A 14189-nucleotide genomic window follows, 5' to 3' on the forward strand; every position below is an offset into this window, starting at 1 on the left:
AGCTTTTAAAGAAGAAGCAGTGTTTTCGGCCTCTGTAATGGTGATATTTTGGACCAGGACCTCTAATGGATCCAAAGCCGAGACTAGGAAAGCATCAACAACAGCTCCAGTAATTATGTTCGTATTTTCACATTCAGAACCATTCAGCGATGATTGTGCATTTGTTTGCATTGCAGTTTCTTCCACTGGCAAGTGTGAGATGATGTCATTCGCTCCAGTTGAACTCTTTGCTGAACTTGGATTGGTGGATTGCTTTCTGGATCATTCCTCTGATTGGTCCACCATGGTTTGAGCCAGGAAGAAACATATTGGAGCCGAAAATCATTTAAATCTCTTTTAAGTTTTCTTTTTTTACTTTCCTTTAGTTGATGTTCAAAATGCACAAATTTATCAAGTACCTTGCTCAAGAGCAATGAGTGCATGTTGATTTCTAACAAACTAGTTAGTTCATTAAATAATTTCGAAATGTCAGTTTTGTATTGCTGTTCAACTGGCTCAAAATATTCATTCATCAATAACATATATTGAAAGGATAATTGCAAGTTAAGATGCTGCCACCTTCTGAGCAATTCCAGATAGGTATCTCTATAGGTGGGAAGCTTTAAAATACATAATCCCCTTGGTGCTACTTTATTCAATATATGCATTAAAAGAAAGACGTTGCCACTGGAGCTGTTTGAAGCAATACATCATATTCTCTAGTTGATTTTCTTTGAACTCACTTATATTCACCTCAGGAATTTTCAGTTGCTATTGATATCGAAGAATGGATTTTCTTTGACATATATTAGTTCCTGGAGATGTTAAATTGGTTTTCTAAACACATCACTGGTAGATGGTAGTTGTAAATAACTCTTCATGTTCGGCAGGGTAGACAAAAACAGCATACAAAATTCAAAAATGAATTACTTGCCAACAAATAGTACAGCAACAGAAGTAAACTCCAGAAGCACACAGAAGCTGTACCAAAACCATGAAACTGTACTTGAAATTCGGTATTTTAATACATAATGCTAGTACACGCAACACAAAAGGTACTTTTACAGACAAACACCTGCTTCTTCAGGCATCAATCACATTCTAACTGTGAGTAGTTTAAATAACATTTACTAACACTTCAATTAACAACCCGGGGTAGTGGTGCTGCGGTAGCGTTGTCGCCTCACAGCAAGACATTGTCCAGTTCGATTCTCAGCTAAAGCGTCTTCTATGTGGAGGCATATGTGAATGGGCATGCCTTCGTTGAAGGCTGTGCATCAGGGCTGGTAACTCGGCACGTAAAAATCCACTGCCAAACATTAGCGGACCGGAGTTCCGCTGTGGCAACCCCTAACCAGGATAAGCCGAAAGACACAACAACAACTAACACTTCAATTAGCACCATTAAAACTTATATAGAATACATTATACATTTAAACATAATCTATAGAAATATATATATATATATATATATATATATATATATAAAACATAAATATCTAGAAAACTACATATAAAAATCATATAAGACATATACAAGATGTGAAAATCATTTTATACAACCATGTAGGTGTTTTAGTTCAGGCTTCAGAGAAAAAACTCCATTTAGATCAGGTGGAAAAAAATGCCCTAAAATAAAGAATCCATTTCTTCTCACATCTTTCTGTTGCATTTACTATATCACCCCCTCTCAGGGAGTCATAAATGTTTTCTATACTACAAAATTTAAAATTATGCATCTCATCTGTTTCTGATATATGTTTATATAAAGCATTTGTTGTGACGTTTCTTTTTATTTTAGATATATGGCTACTAATGCAATTCTTTCACATTTGATTAGTTTTGCCAATATAGAAAGAAACATATTTCGCTAGTGTACACAACACAAAAGGTACTTTCACAGAAAAACATCTGCTTCTTCAGGCATTAATCACATTCTAACTGTGAGTAGTTTAAATAACATTTACTAACACTTCAATTAACACCGTTATAACTTATATAAAATATGTTATACATTTAAACATAAAAGATATATAATATATATATATATATATATATATATATATATATATATATATATATATATACATGAACCTATACATATCTAGAAAACTACGTATAAAAATCATATAAAAACATATAAAATATGCTTTTATACATAGGTGTTTTAATTTCAGGCTTTAGGGAAAAAACCCAGTTTAGACCAGGTGGAAAAAATGCCCTAAAATAAAGAATCCATTTATTCTCACATCTTTCTGTTGCATTTACTATATCACCCCCTCTCAGGGAGTCATAAATGTTTTCTATAGTACAAAATTTTAAATTATGCATCTCACCTGTTTCTGATATATGTTTATATAAAGCATTTTCTGCGTCTTTTCTTTTTATTTCAGATATATGGCTACTAATGCAATTCTTTAACATTTGATTTGTTTTGCCAATATAGAAAGAAACATATTTCATGCACTTTGCTATATAAGCATGATTCATTATGAGGTTAACAGCATTTAACATTATGATGTGTCAGTTTAGTATTTACTATTAGTAAAGAATACATATTATCATGCAATTGTAGGTCACATAGAGCATAGAGACACATTTATATCACAGAGCAACTGTATCCCACAGTCTAGAAGAGCTGACTAGAAGCAACTGAAGGCTAGAATTAAACCTACAGCATTCACCTATGTTCATACTAAATTCCAGAGCCCTACCTGCCTAGCTACTTAATTCTTGCTAGGTGTGCATAGGTTCGTAGGATGTTACTAGGCTATTGACCCGAGGGTCTTTACAAGCCTAGCTGTATAACACTAGGTGAGAGATATCATCTATAACCAAGATTTTTATAGCAAGGATTACCCATGTCCAGAAGAGAAGCAGGAGAAATCCCCAGCAGAAATTTATGGCTTCTCATCCAGTCATCCAGGTTGCACTTAAACAGGGTCATGAAGGTGCTCTGCTTGACATGGATTGGTAGTCTATTCCAGAGGAGTGGCAACCTCTGAGAGATGTAGCTGTCTCTCCAGCAGATCCTATTTATGTCACAGACTAGATTGAGGTCCCTGGAACAGGTGACTCTAGTCCCATTTGACTTATGGATGCACAGCATTTTCATTAGATTTGGGTTAGAGATAGCCCTGTAAGCCAGACACAAGTCATCTGTAAGAAGTCTGCATGCTACAGAGTACAGTGACAGCAACTTCAGTCTGACCACTTCAAACATGTGCTCGAGAAATCTCTGAGGTTTCCCAAGCTGCAGATGTCTGGTATGGTACATACCAAAGGGGCTATTACATCAATAATAGGCATGATAAGGGAAAAGTACAGGGGAATTATGACCTGTTTTGCTCTTGAGGTGATGCCTTTGCTAATCAGGTGAGTAACGTAAAATGCCTTCCTCACCACAGCAGACACATGGTGGTTGAAATTAAGGTCACAGTCAACTTGTGTTCCTAGGTCTCTCACTACAGAATTGGCACTTAGGGTATTATTGTTTATTTTATAATCAGCAGGAACATTTTTTTACCAAAGGGAATGATAATGCATTTTTTTAGCATTTAGTTTACATGACTTTGGCACCAATCATTGGTCTGTGTAAGCCCCTTTTGAAGATCACTGACATTGCCAGGGGATTCAATGATAGCACCTAATTTGCAGTCATCCACAAACCTGGTTAGCCACAGGCCATCCATTTTGACAGTATATACCAAACAAGAGGGCGCCCAGCACTGAACTTTGTGGGACCTCACTGGTGACAGGTCAGCTAGTAGAAGTGCATTCTCCCCCTTTGGCTGAGTATTGTCAATCTATGAGACAGTTTTCAACCCACCTGACAACATAGGAGCTGATATTCAACTGGTTTAGTTTGTCATTGATGCCCGAATATGGAATTGTGTCTAAGGTCTTGGCCAAGTTAAGATAGGCTGTGTGCACAGATTTGCCTATGTCTGTCTATGGACAGATTCTTGAAGAAGTCTACCAGGTTAAGCAGGCAGGGCCTACCCTTGAAAAGAATGAACTGTGATGGATCTAGGTTTGGAGGTTGCCTAAATCCTTATTTATGAGATCCATGATGACTCATTCCATTGCCTTACAGATGAGGCTAGTTAAACTTATGGGTCTATAGTTACCCCAGTCTGTTGCTGAGCCACCCTTGTGGAGAGGGATAACAGTCACTGTTTTCCATTCAGTAGGGACAGAGCCAGTACTCAGGTTGTGGTTGAATAGGGTGCTTAGAAGAGTAGCAAGGTCTTGTTTAAGAACATTAAGAATGCAGCTGGGAATACCATCTGGTCCCATGGAGGCTGTGTTCTTAGTCTTGGAGAGACCATTTATGACTTGCTCTATGGAGATGCAGGGAAAAGGGGATATTTAAGACATGGTTTGTGGTATGCTTGAGGGGATAGGGGGTGACATTTTTGCCAAACTTGTATGTTATCAGGTTTGCAATTTCCACAGGGTCATTGTGTGCAATACCATCCACAATTAGTTCAGCACACATCTGAGCCTTACCTTTTAGGTTGTGGATGTAGCTGAAGGCCTTATAGTTATCCTTGGCTGTGGTTACTAAATGTTTCTCATAGTTGCTCTTTGAGGATTTTACATGTTGTCTTATTTGTTTGTTTAGGCTGAGGAGGGTGGGTGCTCTTCCAATTCTGGGTTTTAAATGTTGTATTTTTAGACAGCAGCTTCTTTCACTTATTGTATAATTTATTAATGCTAGACATCCACCAGGATGGCTTGTTTTTTTCTTGAGGATCTTGCTTTAATTCTATCAGGTAAGGTTGTGTCTATACATTTATGTAGATGTTTATACAGGGCATCAGTGTATACCTTAGTACAGCTGTCAATACCATCTGTGGAAACTGGAGCTTGGAAGTCTATTATACCATACCGTAAGAGAGTATAGTTAGCTTTGGTGAATTTTATTAGCCTGACTTCTCCTTTGGGAAGTTCTAATGCTATTGCTACTTCAAAAATGACTGATTTTTGGTCAGATTTAACCAGTGTGGGCCCAACACATGAGGCATTGGATCAGTCACTCATATTGTTGAAGACTAGGTCAAGAATATTAAAGCCCATTGTGGAGTGGTGCACTATTTGTTCCAGGGCATTTGAGTTTACAAAATCCAGGAACTTTTGTGCAAGTGAGTTTGGGCTCCTATAAGATTCCCAATTAATGGAGGGATAGTTGAAGTCACCCATGACTAGTGTGTTAGGTTGTACTTTGATTGTCCCAAGTAGATCTAAATAAGCTGCGTGGGCTTCTTAGTTCATGGAAGGTGACCTGTAACTGACAATAACGTGAAGGGGGGGTTACCCACTGTAATTTTGACTTGGAGTAACTTAATAGAGTTATCTTGTCTAATCAGTCTAGAGGCGTAATTATCTTTAATGAAGATAGATGGCTGCTTTAGTTCTCACACCTTCAATTTGCGGTCTGAAAATGTGGAAAACATTGTAGCCTTGCAAGTCCGGGGTACTTTCTGCGCCCTTGAAACAGGTTTCACATCAGAAATTTTGTTATTGTGACCTTGTCTAAAAATGCATTATGGGAAGGCAAGTGACTTAGCCTGCAATCAAAAACCAAGAGGTGCCAGGTGAAGTACATCTCTGGCAAAGTAGCGTGGTCTATCCACCACGTCATCAGGCTGACAGGAACTGGATCCCCTTAGAATGACACCAGAAACTAAGCAATTATTGGAGTGAATCATTTTTTTGCTTATATTGTGGCATTATCCTAGGTGAGGGTAAAATGCTGCTCAATGCTAGGGACATACCTGCTTGGGACACATATTCAGAGAGCTCAGTCATGTCTCTCTTCATATAGTCCAGAGATGTATGTCTCAAGTCGTTCACACCAACATGAACTATAATTGAGTCATAACAGTACTTGTTGAGAGACTTGAGTGCATGTGTGATCTGATGAATCCTTGCACCAGATGGGCAGCTAACTGTAACTTTCTCCTTGTTTAACCTGGTGAGTGGGGAGTCTGTATGTCTCACTATAGAGTCACCTATAACCAAAACATTTGGAATAGTTGTGCATTACCTTAAAGGCTTATTTGGAAAGACACTGGTGCTAGTGTTTGTATGTGTATTGGGTGTTTTGGGTGTAGTGTTAGCTGTAGCATGTTTGTAATTTGGAGGTCTCTGGTGTTTAGGTAGATTTCTAGAGAGTACCTCCACATATGAAGATTTGTGTTGGGTGCATATTATGAGTTGGTGTCATGGCATCTGAGCTGACAACCTGTTTAGTGTAGCTGTTCAGGGCATGAGAGAGCAGTGATTCCAGATTCTTAGTGTAGGAGCATCTCTCACAAATTGTATTTAAGTGATTTAGGAATAAGGGGTTGTCTATGTACATGAGGCAGTTGTGCACTGCCTCAAAAAAAAAAAAAACATGCCAACAAAGCTAGTTGGAGAAACAGAGGGAAAGTGACAGTCCATAATGCAAGGTTTGAAACTGTAATCTCCACAGATAAGGAGAAAAAGATGTGGCATCTGGTAAGGGCTATTTTAGGGAGACTAACCAATGGCATGTACAGTAGGAGATCTATAAAAAAGGGGATCTATAGGGTCTGATGTTGATAGGTAAGAGGTAAAACTGCTGCTGGTGGTTCACTGAACAGCTGAGATCTGTTTAAGAACTGCTCTGCTAGATAGGAAAATATGTCTATTGGTGCTTTTGCATCTATGACTGCCAAGAGTTACCTCCTCTGCAAAGTGGTGCACAATGGTGTGCTGTACACAAGCAAGAGCAAAGCAGGTAATACAAAGAAACCAAAGAAAATGCTCAAACTGAGGCCTGAACCAGATGAACCAGAAACCTCAACTGGAACTGGATTCAGCTGGTCTGAATCCAGTCTAAACTATGACCAACAGAAATGCAATGGAAAAACAGAGTTAATTTTATTTATTTATTTTTTTATTTTACATTTGTTTTCTGGGAAAGTCTGACTGGACAAGCGTCCTTTTTCAGCAGAGGACCAGGGAGAAAAGCTCCAGTTAAGAATACAAAAATTACAAATAATTACAAATGATAACATCAGAAAGTTACAAGTAATAACAATAAAAAAATGAGACATTACATAGGTATTTACAAGTAATAGTTTCGTAATGATAACGTGAACATTTTTGGATGTAGCTATTTGTATAAGACAATAGTTGGTGTTAGAACATATAGTTCTTTTGTGGATATTTCCTACACAGATAACTAATGATGGCGCTTGCTATGCTTTAGTAGTGGCCATTACTATCAGTCATCAGACTATGGAATTTACTGTCTAGAGAGATGTAGGATTAGTTTCCATGCAGCTGAGTTCAAATATAGGTAGAGTATACCACTGAAAAGAGATAGTTTAGTTAATGGGTTGTGATAAGGTGCTATCCAGGATTATTAAAAGAACAGAGCCTAGTGTCTATTAAGTGTGATTTCAGGAGGTTTTTAAATTGTAACATAGAGCAGTTGGAGGTTATTGGGATGGGGAGTTTGTTCCATATTTTAGGAATGTAGTTAGAGAAGATTGATTCTCCAGCTGAGTTGTAGGCTTTGTAACATCTAGTAGGAATCGGCTGTTGCAGCGGAGAGATCTAGTAGTGATGCATGGTTTTATAAGATTTTAGAGAGCAGGGGTTTTATCTGGTTAGTGCAGTATTTTCTGGGCAGAGGTTAGTTGGTTGAAGTATAGCAACTGGGGAAGTTCAAGCCAGTTTAGTTGTTAAGAGATCTACAGTGGTGGGCCCTGAATGACGTATCTGTAGCAAACTTGGCTATCTAATTGTAACAGGATTCCAGCTTGCTAAGATCTGTTTTGTGGAGATTAATTACTACTGGGAAGGCATGTAGGAGGGTTGACAGGAGGTGTGTGTGAACGATAGTAGCTTTAGTGTTTGTTGTTAGAAATTATTTATTTCTATATAGGTGACCTAGTTTCTTGAGGATTTTATTGATGGTTTGAGCTATGTGAATATCAATTTTTAGATTATTATCAATTTCTACACCTAATAGCTTTGTATGACTTGACAGGGTGATAATGATTTTATTTTTGGAAAGGATACTGAATGGCAGGGGAGGTGTTGGAGATCGGTTGGATAGAAGAGAAGGAGCTTTGTTTTGTTGGGATTTAAAATGAGTTGGTTGTTGGTGAGCCATGTTTCCACAGAAAGGAATCTTGGGTTATGGTATGGAGGTCTTGTAGGGAGGAGGTTGCACAAATCAGAGTGGAGTTGTCTGCATATTGTATTACTGAGGCATGTTGTGCGGAGGTGTGGAGCTGGTTGGTGAAGAGAGAGAAAAGTAGAGGCCCAAGGATGGAACCTTGAGGTACTCCTATGGAAACTGGGAGAAGACGAGAGAGCTGCTGTTCCCACTGGACAGCTTGTTGTTGCCCTGCTAGATAACTTTGGAACCAGTTTACAGATGAGTTATTAAGTTTAAAGGTGGAGAGAACTTGAATGAGTTTCTTGTTGTTTACCATATCAAAAGCTTTGGACATGTCTAAAAATATGGCAGATACAAATTGACCATTATTTCTGTGTTGATTTACTGTGTTGGTGAATGCCATTAGGGCAGTAGTGGTGCTTTAAGAGGAGTGAAAACCATGTTGAGTGTTTGATAGCAGTTTGTGTGTAAGATGGTAGTCAATGAGTTGGGTATGTACGACTCTCTCTAAGATTTTGGACAAGGGTGACAGAATAGCTATTGGATGATAACTGGTAAGCTCGGTAGTATTCCCCCCCTTGTGTAAAGGTATGATGTGTGAGACTTTCCAGATGGTAGAAACTATATTTTCTGATATTGATCTGTTGATGAGTATGGCTACTGGTTAAGCTATTCCTTCTGCTGCAATTTGTAGAAATTCTGCTGGTAGGTTGTTTGCAGCTGGGGTGGTTGGTTTAAATTGTTTGAGTAGTTTTTTAATAGCATTAACAGATATGTGGTGTAATGTAAATTGGTTGGGGCCATTCTGAGTGTGGATGTTATGCTGTATTGGGAAAGGAATTGCGTTAGTGGGGATGGTTTGAGAGGCAGCCAGAGTTTGGGTAGATTCTGTAACGTGACTATTGAATTGGGTTGCTATATTTTCAAAGTTGTTGGTTGACTGGAATAGGAGTGGCTGATTTATCTGGTTGAAGTATATTATTAATTGCAGCCTAGAACTTTTGAGGATGATTACAGTGTTTTTTCTGGATATTGTGGTAGTAGTTGACTTTGTCTAATTTTACTTTTTTTTTTTTTGCTTTATTTCGGAGTTCTAAGAATGTTTGGTGATCTAGGTTTTGTTTTCATGAAAATGTTCCCAGGCTTTGTCCCTATCTTTAAGTAGGGCTCTGGATTCTTTACTAGCAAAAGTTAAAGCAGAATACTTTTTTTTTTCTTAAATTAAATAAGCAACAAAGTAAAAAGCAGCACAGTTGTTTTAAATTAAATATAGCAACAGAATAAAACAGCAGAACAGATATTTTCTTAAATAAGTAAAAGCAACAGCTGGTGTGAAATATAGTCAAGTGCAACAAATGCAGTAGTAAAACTAAGACTTAGCATTCATAGTTCTCTCAGATGGCTTGGTATGAGCAGAGGCTGATTGCCTAACTCTCTGGAGCCGTTCTAAGACAAGCAGGACTTTGTGGAAGTATAATAGCAGTGATCTATGACAATGCAGTTGAAACATGACATGCCATGTGTCCTTGCCTACACATTAATAAGGATACATCTGGTGACTTCTGTTTAACATATGAGACAGTCCTACTGAATCAGCTGATGTAGTGTGTTGTCTGCATTGCACATATGTTTCAAATTAATAATAAATGCTATATTCACAATAATGTTAAGGGGAATGGGCTTTGCAATCATAGCATATGTCCCCCAGTAATAAATGCAATGTGTACATACTGTCATATAGCATACAGCACATACAAGGCAACTGCGGCTTGAGTGGACAATAGTATGTACACTCATAACAACAGCAATGTGACCTTGTATGTAGAATGTGTGACACTTATCAGTTCTGGACTACAGAACAAATAGTGTACATCAAATATAAACATACACTCTGCCATAATAAGTATGGACAGGGACAAAAACATAATCATCAAATCAATAAGGGTATAATGTAAGCCTACAATTAAAGATGCAAGTGAAGAAACAAACCTGTCTCATTAGCAAACAAATTGCTGTGCATCATAACATGTAAATGTCTGACCTAGGATTCAAACCTAGAAAACAAGGTAATGTGGACTACAGTAATGTACATGTCCTCTCATGGTAACAGCCACATTCAAGAGGTAAATAGTCAGACTTTCTTTAAATAAAGTGTGACTACAACACAGACTCAAATGGAATTCACAGTCCACTGCAATGTTCCCCAAATGTCTTTGCTTGGCAAAAGATGAGTGATAGTGATTAATAATCTTGCAATGCATAATACGGAAGATACATTTATGGTTTGTTTTCTATACAAGCTGCAATATTAATTTTGCAGTACAGAACACCGATTACCAAATAGGTTATAAGTAACACACATGACTGACTTAAAAAAATGTCCATGACAGCAACTAAAAAAATAACAGTAGGATTCAAATGCTTATCAGTTAGGGTTGCAGTTAATGACACAAGCCCAAACTGTGCAGTGCTCATATCCCCGTATTTGAAGTATATTCACTCTGACTACTGAACTCAATAATATCAAATGCATGGTGACCGGTATTAATGCTACTATTCTCTGCTTCACCCAATAAGTAATGCATGTGGACACATATTAAAGAACACCTACAACAAAGCTCACAAAAGCAAAATATTATAATCATCGCAATGAAATAACACATCCTTCAATATTAAGAAGGTACTTGGCATGGGACATTCTCAAAGAACTGCAGATAACAGCAAAATGCGTAGTCATCCCTGGCTTAAGAGCTGAAGGCATTAATGCACTCAAAGAATAAAAATACTGTAAAGATAACTCACTGAGTCAGTAAACATCCTTTTAACATATGAATATGGATTTAAGAACATCACAATGCTTTGTTAGTACATTTTCTGCAAATCACAAAATTTGCTGGATTTGAACCTATGGATAATCTGCCTCCACATACGTTGGTTACCAAGTTAAACTAATGCACATTGTCTCACTTTGCATGGCTGAAAATGTCTGAATGACTAGCGGTTTAATCAGGAATCAATAAAATACCTGCATTCCTTCATAATACCTACATATCCTACCATACCTCTAAATTGTACATGTTTTTGCAGAAGGTCCAGATTTTTGCCTCATACTTTTGGTCCGTTTTTCATAAAATTGTGTTTTTTTAGCAAATTAGTGGCAAATCATTACTGACTGAAGTTGGAAAATAATGACAGACATTTGAGTTTCAGAATTCATACCCTTCAGAAAATTCATGTAATGCAAAACCTGTTATTCTAGCAACTTTCTAAGTTTGTTAGAGCAATATTTAAAAATTGTCCCTAGTTTTGGGCCTTTGTCCCACTTTTATTTATGGCTTTGTACAGATTTGTTGCTCTAAGAGGTTGAGAGTTATGTACACACCTGCATGTTTACCTAAGCCAGTTTATGGATGCCGGCAGTATGTGCTGTTAAACATCCATCAATTTTTAATTTCACATTTTAATTTCATTAGGAGTTCTCTAGTCATATTGATACACAGATTGCATATAGAACAGCAATGGACCCTAGTTCCTATAACAATATATGAAGTCAGTAAATGATAACAGTAAGTAGCAGGAGTAAAGGTCTGGTTTTTGGCACTTACTGTAGGCATCTTGGAGTTGGGCTCGAACCTGAGTGATCCTGTCCTGCAAGTCATATCATACCAGTCCCTATTGTGAAGGTTATCTTATCGGTGCTGGACCTGCATGCCTCTCCTAAAGATTCCTGCTTGCCCATAGAGCTCCCTTGCAATCTGGTTCCAAATGTCGATCTGCGCGAAGTTACTCGATCTATGCATTATGCTTCTCTCATGCCCAGCATAGACAACTATCATCTGCAGTGTCTCATCAGCAGTCCAACTGCGCACCTGGACATGCTGCAACCTCCTCTTGGACAACATACCTCAGTATAGTCATTAATGTTTGTAGAAAATTGCCTTCAAAAAAATGGCCACTGTGGTCACATTCAGTTCGCAGGTTGGAAAGGTATGATAAGAATATGTATCAATATCACATTTTAAAAGTGACACATATAGGATGGTGGCAGACTATTGGTATTCATTGGGCATACCTTACACATATTCCCATTTATTGAGACCTATTGGGCATTTGCACTGTGCATTATACACTTACTCTGAACTACTGGCTAATGTGCCAAGATGTGGGAATTTACACTGATGTATGCTAATGGGATTCCAAAATATTGTTTTTTAATAAACTTCATTAATTATGTATGGTAAAAATGGCACTTAAAAGGTGTGTGCACTTAGCTAACCTCACTGTGAGGTATTGCTGCTTGAATGCTATCTTCTCATAGGTAAGCTGTCGCCTGCTTGCATCGCTGTTGTTGGAGACACAGCTCATTATCACTGTCCTCTATTAATAGTTCCTGTGTGAAACCTCTAAAACTAATTTCATGCATATTTTATGTGAAATTCCCCTCATTACAGTATGTCTGTTACATAAAGGATGGGGGTCGACTTCTCCAAAATGCATGTATATGGATACATATTCATCATTATCATGGAAGTTTTCCCCATGAGCAGCTGTATGGCTACAAGCAAACCAGCCCCAGCGAACTTTGGTTATGGATGAAATCTGCTCATATCTAAAGGCAATGCAGAGCAACTTATTATGTCTGAAGTAGGTCTGTGAATAATGATGCTTTATGAGGTTGGCTGCAAGTTATATATTCAGGGATTGATTTATGAATATTCTCTGATGCTTACTCATATATGGTAGCTGTGATTGCATTCAGCGGAACGGGGGCAACATCATGATGGCTTAGCATTTTTTGTTGTTGTCACACGTAGGCATGGCTGCATAACTGTTCATTTTCATAAGCTGAGGTTTTTTTGACTTGTTTTTTTAACATTTTCAATAACTTTATTATTTACCATATTATGAAGGCCACTTTTGTGCTGCTGTCTGTAGGACACAGCACATCCAAAGAGGCCTGTTATGACTGTAGTAACATCTGTAATTCAGCCAACATGCTTGAGTAGAATTGGTTGGTATTGCTGGATGTGAATGTAACAGTTGCAACAGCATTGTAGTACTACTAAAGTTGTGCTGTATTGGTTATGCATTTGGTCCCTACTTGTCATAATATCTACTGATGTGGGTTCAAATACTACCTCTACATATATGATGTATTCATACTTGTGGAATGGATTGTTTGCTGTGCACATGTATGCTGATAATGCTAGGCATATAGATCAGCTATTCAGATGTTATTTATGCTTATCTGTACATGACAGTAACATAGATGACACATTGTTTTCTACATAGCAATGCACTGTAAATGGGAGGCAAGGCATTCATTTGACATATGCTTTGAACATTGACATGTCCATGTGTGAACCAACGCATAAAATCAGAGATGTGTATATCAACCCATCTTTCAGATGTCCAACTGAAACATGAGGGACAACGTTTCTCCACATGAAAATGAGATTATTATAGAGGCTTTGCACCAGCATGGCTGAACCTGCTAGAATGGACAGGTGATACTAAGTGGAGACAGCAAGTTTGGAAGAATCTCACAAACATGATCATTGCTGTGGATGGGCACAACACATCCAAGTATGCCTGTCGGCAGCATTGCCCTGATATAATCCTCCATGCAGCTAACAGACACTGCCACAATGAAAGAGAGAGGAATGCCACTAGAGGAGGGCCATCATAGCTTACCTTGGATGAGATAGCAATATTCCTGGCCTCCCAACATAATATCTGCCAGGATTGTCAGATACCTGGAGAAGGGATCGAAGCAGGTATTCCAGGATGTATAGGTATGTCCTACATTCACAAACAGTGATGCATACTCCATTTCTCATTAAAGGACTTTCATTTGCAATTTTACCTTATTTTTATATTTTTTTATTATAACAGCAGAACAACTCCATGTATGTAAGAACACTCCTGATGCGGCTGCACAAGGTACATAATATAACATGTTAGCTTAGCTACACAATGCATAGATAACACTGTCAGCAACATGTGTAATATTGTGTGTTTCAATTGCATAGCTTCATCAACACTG

Source organism: Protopterus annectens, chromosome 2.part2 (genome assembly GCF_019279795.1).
Source record: "Protopterus annectens isolate FY-2018-M chromosome 2.part2, PAN1.0, whole genome shotgun sequence".
NCBI lineage: Eukaryota > Metazoa > Chordata > Ceratodontiformes > Protopteridae > Protopterus > Protopterus annectens.